The sequence below is a fragment of the Taeniopygia guttata genome, chromosome 3 (assembly GCF_048771995.1).
Source record: "Taeniopygia guttata chromosome 3, bTaeGut7.mat, whole genome shotgun sequence".
Classification (NCBI taxonomy): domain Eukaryota; kingdom Metazoa; phylum Chordata; class Aves; order Passeriformes; family Estrildidae; genus Taeniopygia; species Taeniopygia guttata.
In genome coordinates, this window is record NC_133027.1 from 107,054,012 (window position 1) to 107,075,025 (window position 21,014).

Sequence of the window (21,014 nt, forward strand, 5' to 3'; positions counted from 1 at the left end):
GCCTTGGTTAAAGACCCACCATGGTACCACTCTACAGATAATTTGAATATAAAGGTTTCTTTGGCATATTATCTGAGGCATCAATCTGTCCATTTGACAAGCATTTTAAAGACTTAAATGTTGTTTTACTGCATCATTATTAGGACATTTGAGATGTAAGAGCTCCGCTGCTTTCTCCAGCCAGGAGGAAGTGTGATTTGTGTAGTTCAGCAATTACACAATGACCTTTCAGCAGGTGGAAAAGAAAGGGCAAGTAGAAGGCTGCATCGCAGCTACATGCTTTTTATAAGGTCATACATATTACATAAAATCTGTCTACCCATTTACAGATAATGTATGGTATGAAATATCAATACATACATAAAAATTGCATCGATTCTCCCCTCACCAGCCCTCTTGTTTATGTAAAGATTTCACAGGGACATCTGTATTTTTGGAAAGTGCTTTAAGGCATTTCTGGCAAATATGCCGCAAATATGGAAATTGATTGATTGATTGACCTCGTTGTGAGACTGGTGTTAGTAAAACTCACTGGCAAGTTATCAAGAGGCATAAAACAATGCCATCTCTGTCCTTTCCCCAGGAGGCAGAAGCACTTTCCCTGACTCTTTGCAGTAGGTCATTTGCAAGTCTTAAGGTCACGGCGGGTGAATCTCCATCACCCCTTGCTGTCTACCCTTGACTGTCTCACTGCCTGCTGTCTAACCAGCAGTGATGAAAGCAGGTGATCAGACTGTGGAGGCTCGCCAGTAAAAGCATGTCTGATGTGTACCGAGGATACACAAAAACAAGGTATGATCCCAATGCTTTGATCCTTCCTGCCAAGCGGTTTTGGCTGCAGTGTCTGTGAAATGGTGGAGTTCAAAATCCTTAAAGCAGCAAGAATGATGCACAGCAAGCAGGACCCCACACTTCAGGAGAGCAGATTTTGGCCTCACCAGGGACCCTTCTTGGTAAAGAACCTTGGGGTAAACCGCATGATGGAAGAGGGGTTGGATGGAAAGTAGGTTGATATTCAAGGATCACTTCCTCCAAGCTCAGGAGAAGCCCAAAAGGGAAGAAGTAAGAGAAAAACAGTAGGAGGATAGATGAACAAGGAGCTCCTGAACAAATTCAAATGCGAAAAGGAAGCCTACAGAGGGTGGGACAGGCCATTTGGGAGGAATACAGAGAAACTGTCTGAGCAATTAGGTTAGGAAAGCTAAAGCCCTGATAGAATCAAATCTGGCCAGGGATATCAAAGGCAACAAGAAAGACTTTTTTAGTTTTTCTTGAAACTAAAAACAAAGTCTAGGGGAAATGAATGGCATCTCCAGAAGAAAACAAAAGACCTGGTTATCCAGGACATGGAGAGGGATGAGGAAACAACTTTTTTTGTCTCAGCCTTCACTAGCAAGTGCTCCAGCTACACCAGCCAAGTCACAGAAGGCAAAGATGGGGACTGCAAGAACAAAGAGCCACCCACTGGAGGAGATCAGGTTCAAGAACTCCTAAGGGACCTTAAGATGGATGAAGGAACACAAGTCCATGAAGTCTAATAACACAAATCTGTGGATCCTGCAGGAACCAGCAAATGAAGTGGCTAAGCCACTATTGATGCTAGTTGAGAAGTTGTGACGGTCCATTGAAGTTCCCACTGACAAGAAAATAAACATAACTCCCCTTTTAAAATGGGAAAAAAAGGAAGGCCCAAGGAATTACAGGCCAGTCTCACCTCAGTGCTTAGCAAGCTCATAGAGCAGATCCTCCTGGAAACTCCTAAGGCACATTGAAAATAAGGAAGTGTATAGTGACAGCCAGCATGGCTTCACTAAGGGCAATTTGTTCCTGAGAAATTTGGTGACTTGGTATAATGGAGCTATAGCATTGGTGGATAAGAGAAGAGAAACTGGCATCATCCACCTGTATTTGTGAGACATAGATGTGATGGATGAACCATTCAGTGGAAAAGGAATTGGCTGTGTGATCAGACAGAGTTGTGATCAACAGCTTGATATCCGAGTAGATATCAGTGACAAGTGGTGTTCCTCAGGAGTTAGAATTGGAACCAGCACTGTTTAAATGACTCTTTCAGTGACATGAAGAATGGGATCGAGGGCACCATCAGTGGGTTTAATGACACCAGGCCATGGGGTTTGGTCAACACATGGGAGGGAAGGGATGCCATTGAGAGGGACCTTGACAGCTGGAGTGGTGGGCCTGTGTGAGCCTTGTGACATTCAACAAGGCCAAGAACCAGATCCTGCACCTGGGCCAGGGTAGCCCCAAGCACAAGTCCCAAGCCAGGGTGGAGAACGGATGGAGAGCAGCCCCGAGGAGGACTTGGGGGTCTTGGCTGGTGAGAAGCTCAGCACAACCTGGCAAGGTGTGGTCACAGCCCAGAAAGCCAAACATGTCCTGGGGCTGCATCAAAAGAGGTGTGACCAGCAGGTCAAGGGAGGGGATTCTCCCTCTCTGCTGTGCTCTCATGAGATCCCGCTGTGATCTCTGCTGTGATCTCATGAGTGTTGTGTCCAGCTCTGGGGCCATCAACATAAGAACAATGTAGAGCTATTGGAATGAGTCCAGAGAAGGGTGATAAAGAGACCCAGAGGTACGGAGCACCTCACCTGTGCAGACAGGCTGAGAATTGGGGTTGCTCAGCCTGGAGCAGAGAACGCTTCAGGGAGACCTCAGAGCTCCTTCCAGTACCTAAAGGAGCCTACGAGACACCTGTAGAGGGACCAACAAGAACAGGTAGTGATAGGATAAGGGGGAATGGCTTGAACTTGAAAGAGGGCAGGTTCAGGTGAGATATTAGGAGGAAATTCTTGACTGTGACGGTGTAAAGTTGTCCAGAGAAGCTGTGGAAGCCCCATTCCTGGAAAAGTTCAAAGCCAACTTGGATGGGGCTCTGAGTAACCCCATCTCATGGAAGATATCCCTGCCAACGGCAGAGGGTTGGAACTGGGTAATCTTTAAGCCCTTTCCATCTCAAACCATTTCTATGATCATAAATCACTGCTGTCCACTCTTTAATTTCCCTGACTCTATGCTCAAGAGCTTCATTTGACTTTCTGCCTCATTATCAGATTGGAGCTTGTGTTCACTTACCCCTTAAATCCTTTTAAGGGTTACTACTTTCCACAATATTATTAGTCACTTTGTAAGGTTTGTCTGCATTTCTCTGTGTTCATTACTTTGCAAATGACTGCAAAAACATCCTTTGTTTCATTGGGGCACACTAAAAAGGTAATTCACACTACTCAGTGTTGCTGAAAAATCCTTAGCATAATTCACCAGTACTAGTCAGGAAAAGAATATTGAACTGGAACATGGAGTTTCTGTAACTGAAATGTTTTGGGAAAACAGCTTGATTCCAACAAAGTTGTAATAGAAACCAGGCACAATACTGTTGAAAGTGGAACCACAGGTCTTAAAGGGGTCTTAATTCCTGCTGTCCTGTATGGGAAATGTTAAAAGTGATTAATTTAATTTAATTCAGAGTGTTCCAGCCATAAGAACAATACAACAATTTTTGAAGCCCTGGTCCTCTGTGAAAAAGGATCGCTTTTCTCCAGAGCTCCATCACTTGCCTGTCTATCAATCTTTGTGCCATCTGCAGGTTCTCCCCAGCAAACTGGAAAAGCCATTGCTTATATGGAAACTAACATAAGGAATATCTCCAACATCTTTTTAATCTGTTTTGAATGTAATTTAGCAGCTGGTGACAAGAGCTGAGCCAGCTCAGGAATCTCAGCCAACACTGTGGACCATCAGCAAGTGATGATGCTGGTTTCCAGAGTGAGAAATCCTACACTATTTGTTTCTGTTTACAATTCTGGTTGTGCCTGCTCATTAAGATTCCTGAAAGTGGTGTCAGCTAGTCTTTTATTGTATTCCAGTGTAGCTGGTGTGATAACACTTAGAGTTTTAAATCAGTCTGTTGTTCAGTGATCAATAGTGTCAACCCTACCAGTATCTCAAGATTCAGGGGAGAAAACAGCAGCTAACTTTTTATTTTCAAATAAAGTCCTCTTCAGCGTCATTCCAAATTCTCCTAGCTTGAAGAAAGACACTAGTCAGGCATGTGTTTTAACACACATAACTGTGTCACCTAGGGGATGACATAAGGATCAGACTAGCCCATGAGTCACTAATTCCTCATAATTGCTTCCAGCTAAAGTGTAGTCTGTGGGGCAGAAAAACTGATTTTTTAAGGTATTGTAGAACTATTTTTCCACTTCCTTTTTTTATTCCCTATTAGCATATTTCCTCCCTTTTACCACTTGATCAACCTGGAGCAGAAAAAAATCTGCAGAGGAGTACTGATAAAAATCCTCCTCTACTCTACTTAGACAGACTAACATGAGCAGGACTCACTAGATGGTAATTGTTCAAGATATGAGAGCCCAAACAGACCCCATGGAGTGAGTTGTCACAAGCAATAAAGTTGCCAACTTGCAAATTAATCATTCTCCAAATAAAAATGAGGCTCAGGACAACTATGGCTAACCACAACTTTGTCACAGACCTACGTACACTGGTATCACTGCTCACTCTCAGATGGCAAAGGGTAGCAGAATTTCCAGGTTATGTGTTTCAAATATTGGCTTTTGGAGCTTCTGGTGGCCTTGCACTACACATTTATGTACAAGTGCACAATGGGGCCACCAGCATATCCATGGATCTCATGAACGCTCCAGTTCCCATTTCACTGAGAAAGCATTAGAAAGTGAATCCAAAAATCAGTCCAAGGCAAGAGGACCCTAAAATGGTCTTCCCAAGCAGGCCTGAAACAAGAAGATTAAAGTAACAATTATCTAAGGATGACAAAAACTACACACTACAATTTCTAATTCCTTTGATCTGACAAGAAAAATGTTTAATACAGCTCTATTTGTGCACATATCTTAACCAACTCTTAGAACTCCACTGAGTCTTTTAAATAGTCCAAGATGCATGTAAGTTTTTATTCTGCTTTGAGTCACATAGCTCAGCTCTGCCCACCTGGGAGCACTGAACCAGTGCTCAAGTCCAGGGACCACATGGAGCAGCCAGGACTCGAGTCCTGAGAAAATGCTTCTTCAAGATACATGTTTGTTCACATAAAACTTTATGCTGGATGGAAAACTGCAGCCCTCTGCTCCCCTAAGTACCTCAACCAGTATTTTAAGCAGTGCTGGTTTATGGACCTTTTTTGTAGAGAAGGGAAGAACCCCACGAACATGTGCAGAAGATGGGAATGTGGCAGAAGGGAGACAAGTAGTTGTAAGCAGTTTCATTCATCACCCAGGAGATATGAAACAGGAGCAATGAAACAGGAGCTAGGCCAGTTCCCTCTTCACAAGTGTTTTCAAATAACACTTGTCTCACTCCCAGACCAGAAAGTAAGAGCATCACTCCTTCACATCAGCTGAATCCAAGTTCTGCAATGACACTGCCTCCTCTCATATATTCCAAGACTGGGATTTTTACAATACTTAAACTTTAATCTCTTCCATTTCCCTTGAAAGGCCAGCAGGAGGACTTTTCAGCAGCCCACAGTGTGAGAAAGAAGTGGGCTGTTAACACCAAGAGCATTTGCAGTGCAGCTACACTTCACATAAGATGTGAGCTTTGAATGCAAAAAAAGTGGCTTCTAAATCAGAGAGCTCCAAATCAGCCACTCAATGCATGACTGTGCAAAATTATATCTGTAGTGCCCAGGTACCCAAGGCTGATTTCACAGAGCCAAGGGTATTGGGTCCGAAAGGGACTACCAGGCTCAACAGCTCTAACCCAGCAGTTGTGACTCTTGGGAGGGTACAAGAGCTGGGAATGGGAGCAGCAGCCAAACTCTTATTCTCCCTAAGCAACCTCTCCTATGGTTGCTGTCAGATACCCAATGCTGGGCTAGATGACCAGCACAGATATTTATGCAGGATAAAACAAAAGAATACCTTAGACTTAACTCAAATATCTAAATCGACACCCACTCCCTTTTAAAATCTGTGGCCCAGATCTGCAGTGTTGTGTCTAAAGTGGAATTTGCTTAACCTGAGAAGGGAGAGGAAATCACTAAATGTATTTCTAGCCTATTGCTCAGAAATTCACAAAGGAGAAATAAAGGACCCTGAAGAGTTATGACACATGCCACACACCTCCCAAGTTCTATTGATTTAAGCCACAAGGACCTTGCTTCACTTTGATCTCTGAGCCTTATTTACATTTATTGAGCAATACCTGGCAAAGCAGTGCCACCTATGAGGTGTCAGCTAAGCCCTCAGTGAAAACATCAGAGCAAATATGAAAAACAAAAAAGTCACTCGACCAGTATGGCAGCTGCATAGTGAGAAAAAACCCAAGTGTGACTTAAAGAACAAGGTATGTGTAAGGTAGGGGAGAAAAAGGGAGACCTACAACTATTAAGGCTGGAGAATAAGAGCACTTTGCCACAAGTTCTTGCAAGTGAGCTACAACAGTGGTCATGGCACAAACATAGGGAAAGCATTAGTTTAAGAATATTTGTGGATATTTACTCTCCATCAACATTTTAAAGACTGGATTTGCAAAGGCAGAAATGTCCCTTCCCCTTCACTGCTGAAATCCAGAGAGGGCTTCTGCTGCTGACGTCAGCAGAAACCACATTAGGCCAGAGCACATTATTTTTAAAAATCTCTCTGAAATATAGTCAACACAATCAAACAGTACAATTCCTACAGGCCTCTTTATATTTACTAGGGAGTCAAACTAAATTTGCTATATGATCCATGAAATCGTAAAAAGCAAAAAGCTATATAAAAAGAGAATAAGCCTGAGCTCTCAAATCCAATACACAATTTTACATCATTATTTTTAAATATGATGGCAGTGCCATAAATACATGGTCTTCTGCCTTCAAGAGCAGTCACACTTGCATAGGACTAGCATGGGAGCAACTGTTAAGGAAACATGAGTGCTGCCCTATCATATGCTTCCAGAATCCACAATTTCTGCTGGGGATCTATTCTTTCCCCTTTCTTACCTGTACTAAAAGAGAAAGGTTGGAGGCTTTTCAATTAGTTCATGTGTTTTGGGAAGAGAGTAGCCTGAGAAGACCTCATGAAAGGAACTTAATTCAGAGGCACATCTGAGTCCAAGAAACACCTCCCAGTGAAAACCTGCTACCCGGTAAGGAACTGCCCAGGAGGAGAGGGGCAGTGTTTGACTCACTGTAGGATGGGTGCTTTCACAGATACTCTCACAAACCTGAAAAATGTGTAAGATTACAGAACCTGCATTCACAGTGTTTTCCATTGCTTTTTTTTTTTTTTTTTAATGCAGACTATAAACAGATTTATACTACTTTTAGAAAAGGCAATGCTGCTGGGAAAGTGACAGTGTGACATAGAGGAGATGAGCTCTATAGGAGGAGGAGGGCAAGGGGTTTCCCTCACCACCATGCCCTGCCAGCCATGTCTCTGGCAAAATATGTGGTGAGTTATCCTGGCAGCTCTTCTGGGAGCATGGCCATGATGGGCACAGGGCTGGCTACAGCAGGGTGAAGAAAATGCTGTGCCAAAAGGAACCTCAAAGTCTTGACAGCCAAGTCACCACCAGTCCAAACAGTGCTGCCTGTACTGAGATCCCAGACATTTTACAAGGACACCAACTGCTTTCCTAAGCTTATCAGCCCAGAAGCAGAGAGGTGGCTCCATGATCCCTCTCCTTCCTGGCTGGGCAAGTTTGGCATCACACATGACCCAAAGCCTCCCTTTGAAGCTGCCTGCTGCAGATACAACCCCATTAATGTAGAAGTTTTTAAGCACCTTCTTCAGCCTCTGAATGCCTTCTTTATTTTCCTTGCTCTTGAAAAAGAGCAAGGAAAGACTTGAAGAGCAAATCTGGGAGAGAAGGAGTATGGGCAACATACCAGTGACTTCAGGGGTCTTCAAGCTCAAGACTGCCTTCTTGATGCAAAGCCCCAGCAAATGAGTGAAAACATAAGTTACGCTCAGACAGAGTGGGTACAAAATGCTGCCAACATCTATGCACTTCTTTTAATGCCCCGTTTATTAAAGTATTTACATTTTCAGCTTAAGAACACAAACCTTTTAGCAGATGTGCCATTTGTGAGGCACATCCCCAAGTAATTGACTTCCAAGCTATAAATACAGCATCTCTCACCTACCACGCCTGTGATCACGAGCTAAAGAGAGCCTGCAGAGTGGGAAGATGGTCATTTGAATTTGTGAAACTCTTGTAGGATGCCTAACTCCAGTGCTAATTTTAGCTCATAACTTTTCCCCACAGTAACGTATATTCCTGTCAGACTCTTCCTTTAATCCATCCACAGGCACTTTAATGCCCCAGGAGGGTTTATGGCCAGTCCAGGACTCCCATGAAAGAGCTTTTTATGCTGCATGACAAACCGGGACCTACGTAAGAGATCAGAGGTCACCTCGTTGTTATCACACCACCACCCTCCCATGCCTTCTCACGGTGCCTTGAACAGACACCACGTATTCCAATGAGGCAGGCATGAGTCATGGAGAAGTTCTTGGCCTGGCCACACAAAACACAACAATGAAAGGAAGGAATACAATTTTGATTAATGAAAATAAAGAGGTTTTTTTCATTTTGATATTTTTCTAGTGGTGTTTGAGGTTGTTTCATTTTTAACAGCAATAGATCCCAGGTACAATCCCCAGCATAAACACAGAATGGTTTGGGTTGAAAAGGACCCGAAAGACTGTCTAGCTACAAGGCAACTACATCAAGAAAGGTGTGCAAGTCTAGGGACACCTTCCACTAGACCAGGTAGCTCAAAGTCCCATCCAGCCTAGCCTTCAATATTTCCAGGGATGGGGCTTCTGCAGCTCCTCTGGGCAATCTATTCCAGTGCACCACCACTCTGTCAAGAATTTCTTCCCAATACCTAATCTAAACCCACTCCCTTTCAGTTTAAAGCCATTCCCCCTTGTCCTATTCCTACACTTGTAAAAAGTGCCTGTACAGCTTTCTCTAGCTACTAGAAGGTGCTTTTTGGGTAGATTTTGGTAGGCTTTAGAACAACTAAGAGCTGTGGGGCAGATGCACAACAGACATTTTTCTTATTTTTGTTTTAATTTTGTGTGTTTTGTTCTTGAGCAGGTTTGACCTGGCAATCAGCTCTAGTACAGCACTAGGATTATAACAGACTGAGTGGTTTATGCCCCATCCCACTCATGGCTTTTCACACAGCTCAGTTTCCTTTTCACTGGAGTTTACTTATGGGACTGCAAATCCTCTACTAGAGAAGTGGGTGGTTTTCACCCCTTCTTCCTCTGCATGACCGTATTTTAGCCATGTTTTGCATGAGCATGGTTTAATTTATACTGAATATGAAAATTCATAAAGCTCCTCTGTGAGCAGTGAAAAATAGTAGGTCCCTGCTCCAAATCTCTTACAAGGTAGAAAAAAAAAACTTAGTTGTGAAAGAACTGGAGGGCAATAGGTTATGGCAATGACAAAGTACAAGCATTTAGCCATATGCCCAAAATTAAACAAAATCTGTTGTGGAGTTTGCACATGCTACCTATGAATATTGATAACAGGAAGTATGCTGGAAAAGAATGCACATGAAAATTACAACTTGCAAGAAGGAAATGTGCCATCACTAAACGCAATTATCCAGCCAGTCAGCAACAGGATCCAGGAAATTCTGTCAATCTGAAGTGCAAATCCCCTCCAACCCTCCCATCCATTACTTTTCTCCAGAAACTTAGCTTTGTGCCTGATGGGGCTTAGAAAAAAGCTTTTTGAAAGAATATATCCAAAGTTCTTCCACATGAAAGACAAAAAATACAGCATTAGTGACAAAACCCTCTTCCTCTTAGAAGAGGGGGACAGGTTGCATCTTCTTCTGGCTCACTGTTGAGCATTGACTAGAGGACTAGAAGCAAGAGGCAGCTGTAAACCACCTACTCACTGGTTATTCTGTCTATTTGTGTAGTCCTCAGGGGTGGGATTTAGCAGCCCCAAGGGAGCTGTGAACAGAGCTTGTCTGTGACATCCTTTAGCAAGTCATTACATGGGCACAGACCAGCAGTCAGGACAGTCCCTGCCCACCCCTGTGGAGAAGACCAGACAGTCTAAATAAAGGACTTATGGTAAAGCTTTTCCCTTCTCCCACTCCTGACTGCATTAAAAGGACCAAAACAGAACATGATGCAGAGAAGCAAGTGATTTCATCCTAAAATCAGATTATTTAATATTCCGAGTAAAAACACATAAAAGGATCCTCCCTGGCAAAACTGGTTACTCAAGACAGTCTTGCTAGAAAATTCTTTAAGAGCTCATTTCTGTGCTTTGTCTCATTAACCTCTTTGCCTGCCAAAAGCAAAGTCTAACTTCCCAGTTTGGCCACTGTTTTGTCTGTGATGTCATTTTTCAAGTGCTCTGCAGCATGCTGTGGTATTTGGACTATTCAGGCTGGGCTCAGTGTTTACCAGCAGCACCACAACATGCAGAGAACATTGTCTCAAAGCATCAGGCATCCTGTCAGCACCACAGCCAAATGCCCCATCCCAGCACTACCTGCTGAGCTTCCTAATTGCTGCTGGCAGGACATCAAGTCCCAAAACAAGGAGCTGACCTGTGACTTTGTCTGTGCACCCCCATGAGAGGATGGGCAGCTCAGCCTCCCTGACTGGTGGTCCACAAGCAAAGCCCCATGGCTGCAGATGCTTCTGGTTTGGAGGACCCTGGGCAAGGGCTCTACATCTGTCCAGGACGCATCAGCACTGCAGGAACCTGATCCAAAGCTGGGCCAAGCAACACCCAAGAGCTGCCCCCTCAGAGAGAAAAGCTGCAGTAGGCAAGCAGTTACCAAAGGCTCTCTGATATTCTCTGTGTAACCAAATTTACACCAGCATAAGCTTATAAGGTGTTCAGTGAACCTAAATAATGAGAAAAATAACTTCAGCACAACACCCTTTTCCTGAGAGACACAAAGCAAGCACTGATCTGCCTCGTACATACCAGCCAACAAAGAAGGTAGCACACATGGAGTACCACAATGGACATCCAGGGAAGTCACTCCTTACTTCTCCCCAAGGTGGTGAGACATCTCAGAAGTCTCCAACCATGAAACACAAAATTAACCAGGGATTAACTGTACTGAGATAAGTAGCTGCAGTATCAGGGTTAAGATAGAGGGCAGGATTTGAATGAGAATCACAGAACCATTCAAGTTGGAAAAGACCTCCAAGATCATCAAGTCCAACCATTAACCCAGAACTACCACGCTACCACTAAACCATATCTCCAAGTGCCAGATCTACACATCTTTTAAAAACCTCCAGGGACGGTAACTCAACTTTCCATGATGAAATCCTTCCCCATGTTCAATCTAAACATCCCCTGGGCACAGCTTGCCACTGTTTCCTCTTGTCCTATTGCTCATTACCTGGGAGAAGAAACCAGGCCCCACCTGGCTAAAAAGGTCCTCCTGAGCTTTCCTTTGTCCAGGCTAAACACCCCCAGCTCCCTCAGCTGCTCCTTACAGAACTTTTGTCCCAGACCCTTTCCCAGCTCTATTGCCCTTCTCTGGACTCTCTCCAGTCCCTCAATGTCTTTCCTGTAGTCAGGGACCCAAAACTGAGCACAATACTCAAGGTGCAGCCTCACCAGAGCCTACTGACTCCTTGAAAAGAAAGTATTTAGCCTCCACTAATTTAGTATTTTGTATCTGGTACTACAGTGCACTAATTATAAGAGAAGACAGCCCCTCTAAATACTTTGAAAAACATTTAAGTCTTTCATTCAGATGCATTTTTGAAATATCACCAGTTTACCCACAGTATTTGTCTGTCATTTCAAAAGGCAATGTTTCCTAAAGCCATTTGAAAGCCACAGGCTGGCAGTAGCCATGTTACTTCTTCTTATGCAAAGTCATCCTCTACGCAAAACCCAAGGATTTTCAGGTGCAGGCACCAGCTAACACACCAATCATCAGCACTGCAAAGATCATCAACACAACTCTCACCTGAACATTTTGGGAAGTTTTTTCCTGGTATTGAATTGACACACCCCAGCGCAAAGATCACCAGGACCTTGGCTCCTCAGCTGTTGAGCCAAGGAGTTTTTCTCTCATAGCTGACCTGGCCCTTTGGAAAGGGAGGAGGCACAGGCAGGAGACCTCACTGGGTGCTGTAAGCAGTGAGAAAGAAGACTGCAGGGCTCTGTGCACAGTGACAACTCAAAGTCTGTCGGAATCTGTGGGTATTGGTGATTCCGAGATTGTAGAAAGTCTCTGTCTTTCTGCCCTGTTGCCAAAGAAGAAGCCAGAATTCGTCTGTGCTGTTTCCAAGGTTGTTTATTCTTGCTTATCTCTAACATGTTCTGCTGCCCTGCCGCAGCTCTGTCCTGCAGGGCAGCGTGTGGGGCTCTGCCCTCAGTGGGATGTTACAAACATTAAATACCAGAAACTACCTGTGCTGGATTTACAATAACGTGCCAATATCTGTCACCTACATTGGACAGTGTGTCCCCAGCCTGAACCAACAGAAAAATGCCAACACTGCAGTGAAACATGGAGGGTATGAAGAAGGAGAAAAAGGACAAGACACACCCAATTTCCTCCATCTTGTCCCCTCTGAACCCCTAATCTAGAAACCTAAAATTTTACTTTTGCACTGGTGTTACACTTAATTATTACTCATATCAAGCACTCAGAGCTTGTAATTCATCCTGTAAGATTGAAAACTCCTCTCCATGGACAGAGATCAGAGACAGTGTCTCTCGGAGCTCTGTACAGGGGGGTTCCTGACCCCTGCCAGGGTCCCAGACCTGCCAGGACAGCCAGAGGGAAGCCTTGGATTCCCACAAAAGTCAAGCCACAAGACATCCATATCACTTGGCATACCAGGTGCCTGGACAGAAAATAACCATGGGTCCATCTGGGATTCAGGAGACAGCTGCCACAGTTCTGCCATGTGACATCAGGGCACTCGGCTCATCCCATCATCTCTGCAGCACAGGGATGCAACGTTTGCTCATCTTTGCCTGAAGAGCATCGGGCAGGGACCATCTCTGACCACATCTGTGACCAGCAGCAAGCCAAACAGCTAACAGAGGCTTGATCTGCCCCTCAGAGCAGCTGTATCCCAAATCAACGAGTCAGAATAAGGAGCCCTTTGGTATTAACCAAAGCCCAGTCATTTTCATGCAGTTATTGCTTTGAAAGCCACACAGGGAGCAAATTAAACAAGCTAATCCAGCCAGTGTCAAGCACTGCCAACACACATCAAGGAAGATGATGGCAGGCTTTGCCCTTGGCTTTGCTTCTGCAAGACAGACAATGAGCTTTTTGTTTGTCTTCCAGTGATAACAGGTATCAAATGTCAAGCAGGTGTCAAGACTAGAGGGAAAAAAAGAAATCCATCCCTCCAGGGTCAGGAAATCCATTGATTTTTGTGCCTGCAGGGAAAAGGCAGCCTTGCTCTCCCTGTGTTTATTCAGCCACAGGCTGAAGTAACAGCGACTGTGGTATTGCATGGCTGGAACATGGAGCTATTTTATGTTCACAGCGACAGTGTTGGTATAATCAACTGACATGTACCTCACTTCTCTTCATTGTGATTCATGCTCTGTGCTAATTAAACAGCACAAGACAAATGCATCATTATTAGCAGCAGCTGGAGAGCCAGTAAATCTTGCAGCACTTGAACAGAGGAGCTGTGCTGTGTGACAGCATCCTCCAGGTGTTAAGACAGGGCTGATGAAGGATGCTGGATTCAGACAAGGCATAAACATCTCTTGCCAAGTACCCTCAAAGCTGTCTCAGCCCTCAGCAGTGAAAGATAACCGTGTGCTACGTGCACAGCCAGCCATAGATAACACCAAACCCTTTCCTAGCTGCTTCCCAGGTGCCAGACCTTTGGACAAGGGGAGCCTGGCTGAGGCCCTTTCCCAACCTGCAGTCATGGAGGCCCTCTTTGCAGGCTAGGTATTTCACTTTGCACCAGGATCCTGCCCAGATCCTGCCCCAAGCTACCAACACCACCTTTATTTCCAGCCTCAGCCTAACACCCTCCCATCCTCAGTTCTCCCCTCTGGCCCTACAGCACCACAGTGCAATGAAGCAGCCTGTGCCAATGAACATCATGGGAGGATAAAAGCAGATCTTCAACATCCGAGAAAAAGGCAAAAGAAGCCAGAGTGATATAAAATACACTACCTTAGTTTAAAGGGCAGCCAAGAGTTAAAACTTCTGTGCATATGCTGTAAAGCTATTTTTTCCAGAGGGCAATTGCTCAACAGACTTTTAGAATCCTGTATAGTTACTGCTTTTCTCCACACAACATCTTTTTGTCTTTCTAAAAAAATACTATTGTCAGACTGCATCATTCCTTCCTCTTTACTGTGATTTGTGATGATTTGGTGGAAGGATTCTTTAAGAATAAGTAGCAGCTGATGCACTTTTACAGCGAAAGCCTGCATTTTTCATCATTGTTGTCATGGGTTTATTTATACAGAGCAATTCATGTAGAAAACCTCCCCCCAGCACTGGGCAATCCAGGGCACAGCCACGCTGAAAGTCACAGCCCATAACTGCAAAATAAATCTGTACTTAAAAAAAACCAAGAAAAACCAAAAAAAACCAAACAAAACAAAACAAAAACCCAAAAAAACCCCCACAAAACCAAAAAAACCACAGAACAAAACAGAAGAAAAGAATAATAAAAACTAAAGACCTTTAGGGATTTCACATCCTCCTCAAAGGCTCCTGGGAGGAGAAGATGCTCCTGAAGCTCAGGTGCTTGCACTAAAAGTGATGTTGGTGACCCAGTGTGTCTCTAGGAAAGGAGGTTAAAGCTTGGAAAAGCAGAAAGATTTTCACTCCTTGTTCAATGAGAAGGTAAAGATTTTCCTCTTGTTGCTGACAAATATATAGTATACAGGCACTCCTTTACATTTAGAGAGTTGTTTCAAGTGTGAGAGGCACAAGCTCTTCATTTCAGTCCATCCTAAATCTCTGCCAAAATGTTCTTGTGAAGCAGCACTCAGACCATTTGCAGGAGTTTCTTTCTAATGTTATTTCCTCTGTGTAAATACCTGGACTTTTGGGACCCTTCCATGTTTATATTTTTTTTCTTAACCTTCAAATGCCAGCTGGGTTTAATAGCACAGATGCAGACAGCAAACCCAACAAGTGCTCCGTGGCACCTTAATCCAAAGAATGTGACTGAGTTGTCACTGCCTGCTCCTGGCTGTGGTGATTGACCTCAGCATTGTCTCCTTCACCACTCTGCCCACCTGGCTGCAGGCTCAGGGTATCTGTGCCCAGGCTGCTGCACCAGGGCCATGCAGGGCCTGGCCCTTGTGCCACATGTCACAGCAGCACCTTTAGCCAACTCTTGTCCTTTTCCCCAAATTCCCTTCTTTCTAACTGCTTCACCTGACCTGCATTTCCTTTGGCTGGGCGAGGTCTGCCAGCTCCCTGCACCTTTTGTGAGGCTGAGCTTTGGTCAGTAGGGTGTACATCATCACCCTTGTCCTGACCTCCTCCCATCCCCACCCGTTCCCTGACTGCTCACATCTCAACCTTCCCTGATCCCTCTACATCCCAAAATTCTCACAGCCCAAGGTTCCCCATGGACAGCCACATCTCTGGCTCTCTCTCTGCTGGCTCTCCTGCACCATCAGGCACACTGAGTCACTGTGCCTCCAAGCAAGCAGCTGGAGCAATGCAATGCAAGTATAGGATGGTCTGTGGCTGAGTATCCCAGCCCTCTCTAGCTGCAAAATCAGCTCTCCATCATGAGTCATCTGATTATCTAGTACCAGGGAACGAGCTGGACTAGAGGTGACACCACCCCCAAGGACACAGAGATCAGTGTTTTGAGACACTGCATCTGCACCAGGCTGGTGGGGAGCATCTGAAGCCAGTCACTGTTTTCACAGAAAACAAACCATAATGCTGCTGGTGAACTGGCAGCATCTTTCCACCCTGCATCCAGCCAGAATGATGAGCACAAAGTCCTGTGATTCACCCTGAAATTCATCTCCAGGGCAGCAGAGAGAGCTCCCAGGACAGAGGCAGAGGAGGGCAAGCACAGATGTGGCAGAGGTGGCCAGGACCCTTTGTCAGGGGCTGAGCAAGTGCCACAGCAGCAAGCCCCAGGGAGCAGCCCCAGCTCTGAGCCAGCTGGTCATGCTGGGTGGGACCACCTCGGGCACACAGGCAGCAGTGTGATGCTGCTCTGGGGCAAGGAGGCCATGTCAGCATGCAGAACACTTACTGCCTTGGACAGACCTTCGAGCAGGGGGGCAGTCATCGTGCTACAGGCAACACAGGATCAATTTGTCCAGCACAAATAACGTTTTTGTTACCATTATCCCATGACTCAGCTCTCTGCGTTTTTCGTTTAGTGCCATTACAAAAGAGCCAGCGCAGACAGATGCGAGCCTCTCCAAAGGGATGTTGGAAAAGTATGCCAAGGAGCTGGTACTGCTGGCACAGCACAAGAGCTCTGTGACAGCTGGAAGAGGAACGACTGCAAGTGATGTGTAGCCAAGCAGCGTAAACTCATGATGTGTGCGAGGGAAATCTCTCTGCATCTGCCAGCATGAAGTGCGTCAGAGCTCAGACACAGAGATGAATCTCACATCTGCTGAAGTACCTGGTTAAAGCTCCTGAGGACCAGGGTGTGCTCCTTAATCTGTAGGTAAGCATCAGGATCCTCACACAACTTGTTTGCTCTCTGACATCATGAGAAACCAGCCCCCCCTTGCTTGGAAAATAAAACAGAATGAGCTTTAGCGAGCTGTTAAGGGAGCTGACTGATGAACAACAAGCTCATGGGGCCAGGCAGCATTTTACATCCCTGAAACAGCATGTCCCATGTCACAGGAGGGAAAGTGCAGGTCTCTGGGTCTCACACCAGGGTCAGAGCTGCTCCACAGTGTGTGGGTGGCATCCCCTGAGATCAGTCACATCTGGTCACCTCAAGAAAAGGGGGACTTGCATCATCCCTGTCCCCACAAGGTACAAAAGGTAACGCTTGTCTTTGCCATTAGACTGTGCTGGCTCAGGCAGCAGCCACTCCAGGTTTGGGCCAGGAACAATGGAGTAGAGTGGGCAAGGGCCAGTTTATCCCAGCAAGTCTGCCCTCACCTTGGTGCTTCTGCAGGTCAGGCATCCTGCCAGCCCAGGCTTCTTTCTAACCTGTCAAAGTGTCAGCATGTTCAAAACTAAATCAGTAGCTGTCCCAGGTTGCTACAGACATAATTAAAAGAAACATTGGCATTTTAATGTCTGATGCAGTTGAATCAGTAATGGAGTTTCTGAAAAGATGTCTGGGTCTTAAACTTCAAAAGGTGAGCCTGTCAGAGATTACATGGTGGCTCTGACCAATACTCAGACTCCCATTACAAACTAAAATCTTTGCAGTTCAGCATTAGGCTGCAGCTTAACTGAGCCAGCAAACAGGAATGTTTTGGGCTCTAGCAGGGTAGGAAGAAATGCTCTGGGTTCTAGCAGGGTGTGAAGAAAGGGAAGTTGAGTAACTCCTCCTTTCTTTCTATACACAGTGAATAGTCCAAATTCTGAACTTTCTACACTACTGTAAAGCCAACTGCATTGCTGTTGGTGAAAAGTGTCCAAGGGAAATCTACAGGTGTACTAAGAAGTCCAAAAAGGCTTGGAGGAGGGGAAATACCAGCTAAGCACGTCTCAAAAGGTATTTTCAGATTTTCAGAGGGTCCTGGCTGCACTACATCTCAGCATAATATCCATTAGGGTCATCCCAGATAAGCAGGGCGTATTAATAGCTTCATTCCAAGGTGAGACAGGCTCCTCAAGACCAGCTACAGTGAGGATCTATTAAATCAATCACAATCAAAACCTAGTCTGCCTTCAAGTGACTTCCAATTAAGATGCAGTAACATTATTAAAGGGCGCAGGCAAATTAAAAAGCTACACTGAGAAAGAATTGCTTCCCAGAGGGCTAATCTTCACTATCCTCAGAAATAAAAGCCTCCAGAAATTCATATTTCTGAATTTTAAAAGGCCCAGAAAACACATCATCTAATTAAAAGACTTGCTAACATTATGTCACTGATAGCTTTTTTTTCCTACCCAACTGCCATCAAACCAAAAGGGTAAAATCACAAAACATGTCCTTCACATCAGAATACCCATGTTTCACCTGAAGCCTTGATAAAGAAAAATACATGATGACTAGAAAAAACTGCAGTTTTGGTGAACAGTTTGCATTCATGACAGGGGAATAAAGAGAGGAAGCCTACTTGATCATTCAAAGAATAAGAAGCCAGTCTGAAACAGAGTGATGAGCTCAAATTAAGGGGCCAGATTAGAAAGTGGAATTTTGCAAATCAATTTCAAAAATTCAAGAGCAAAGAGGGCAAGATCCATTTATCTGTTTATTGATCTGAGGAGTAACCATCTCAGTAACTCCTAAAACTCTCTGATATATATTAAAAATGAACCAAAGGCAAAAGCAGTAGTGTCCCATGCCTGGGAGGAGAACTTTTTATGTTTTAAAAATAGACTTTGTTAATGAACTGTATTAATGAAATAACCTATAAACTAATAATAATTGTATTTCAATATTATATGCCTATCTGATTTTTGTACATACACACACACACATATATATGTATACACACACAAACTAAAGTTAGCTGCTCATCAACATCAATACGTGTCCAGCCTGAGCACTTAACTAAGAGCCTGGAAAAATCATGTTCTTATATCACCTCAGATACTTCAGATATTGGGGGCAGATGGTGGAAGACTCATCCCCAAAAAACTTCAGGAAGAAACATCCATCATCTTCCATGGTGGAGGTCAGATGAAGCCCTAGCATAAATCAAGAATGTCACAGCTTCTCATTTTCCTCTGACAACCACTTACTTGTACAAATCACCTCCAAACCAATCATACAAAACAATACATTTTTCAATTTGGTGAAGGATCCAGAAAACAAAACCAAAAGCAACGAACAACAGCAACTTCAGGGAAAGTCCCAATTTCCATGACTCCTGACCTAAAGTATCATTGCTCTCACAAATCCCCCCCCCCTCTCACACTTGTATTCAAGTTCAGCATTTGCCTTCATTTGTCTCCATACCCATGATACATTTCTCTTCTTTCTTTTTTTTTTCCTTTTCTTAAAATTTGTAATTACAACTAGATCAAGTCCCGAACAAAATCCACTGACAAATAAAGTGATCTGTCTAACCTGATATTGCTTTCCACTACCCCCAGTTTGTTTGGGTTGGGTTATTTCTTGCCCTTGGGTTGTTGTGTGTGTTTTTTCCTCTTGTTTTTACTTAGTTATTTTTCTTTTTATACATACCTGGTGACACAAAAATGCCACCCAGCCATATTTTGGTCCCCATCCCTGGGATGGCAGTAGGGTAAACATATGGTCACTATACACATATTTCCACACCTGGGGAAACTCCACTGTGAGGAGCCTCCTCCCTGTTCTATGAACTGCATCCGGAAGGAGAACATGGGAAACTCCACCTGGCATCTTTAATGCCTTCCCCATCTACTTTTTATTGTAGCTTCTAAAAGATTAGCTATGTTGAAATGGCAGGACTGGATGGTGATTATCAGGAAGCAACAGAAAGTATCCAGAACAGAAAGGGCAAGAAAACACAAGCAAGAAGTCTGAGTCTACTTTCCAGCTGCAGCTGTGGCTGCTGTGTGACCACGGGGGAAGCCAACTCCCTCTCCTCCATGCTCCAGCCTCTCCATCCACCTAGAGGGGCTGAAATTATTCCCCATCTCTTGGGGGTCTTCCTTCACAATACATGCTTGGCTGAAGGAGAAAAAAAAAAAAAAAAGAAAGTTTGGACTGAAATCTTTTTCCATAGCAAAGAAATGTCATGCTAAAAAGTTACTATTTCCAATTTTGGCAGTTAAGCAAACCTGTGCCTTCGTTGTGTCTGTGCACAGGAGCATGGTTTGTTTTTGTTGATTTGGGGCTTTTTAAAAATTTCTTGCTGGTTTCTTTCTAAAACCACCTTAGTTATCTTTGAGGCTGTGCAGGAGCCCAGTCACAAGGTCACACTTTGCTGTGCTGCTTCTTCATCTCTCTGAAATCATAACTCTTATTGTTAAACTAGGAAAGGGCCTTAGAAAGATTCTCACACTGTGCTGCAGGAAATACCTACACGAAGTTATACAACATTCTTGTCAGCAGAATGTCCAACAAACCCAGCAGCTGCTAATTTCCTGCCTCCCTTTCTACTTTCCCAGGCCAAACATGGCATGGGTGCAGGGACAACCATAATTCCCAGCATGGCAGTAGCTGGTTTATTCCATTGCTTCCCAGGCCAACAACCAAGGTGGGTGCTGATTTATCTCAGCAGAGCATTTGGCTCCATAGCACAGGACTGAACAAAAACAATATTGTGGACTAAATTAGCACTGGTTTATCTCCACTGACAGCAAAAGACAACAAATGAATTTGGCAGGATGAAACAGATGAAGGAGATATGAACGCTGAGGCAGACAGCACAGGATCATGTACTTTGAGAGCTCTTATGTTTATGCCTTTAAAATGCATGCCAAGTTCTTTCTCTAGAGGTACATATCTTTAAACTAAAATATGCCTTAAAGCCTAAAACTGCACCTGCAGGGACAAGGTCAAAAATCATTTCTTCCGTGTAGAAGTATTTTTGAACATCGTTGTGTATGGGATTACCATACTTTCTATGAATAGTGAGTCTGGCAACTACACCTTCTCCACCTTGCTCCAGGCACCAGGTGTGGTTTGTGTAGGAGGTGAGATACCATATTGCACATCACAGCTCCAACATTTGGTGCAAGCTGTGCTACAAAATGAGCCTGATGGCTTGGCTGCTCCTCCTTCACATGTAGCCCACAGGTAGCTCCCCCAGCAGCTGCCAGCTAAGGCAGCTGGTTTTTTGGTAGCATTTTGCTGATGGTGTTTATCCTGCAGTGCTCGGCACCCTGGAGCCATGATCCTCAAACACAAGCAAAAACACTGCTCTAAGTTCAGTTGTAAGCACAAAACTCAAGGTCACAGAGG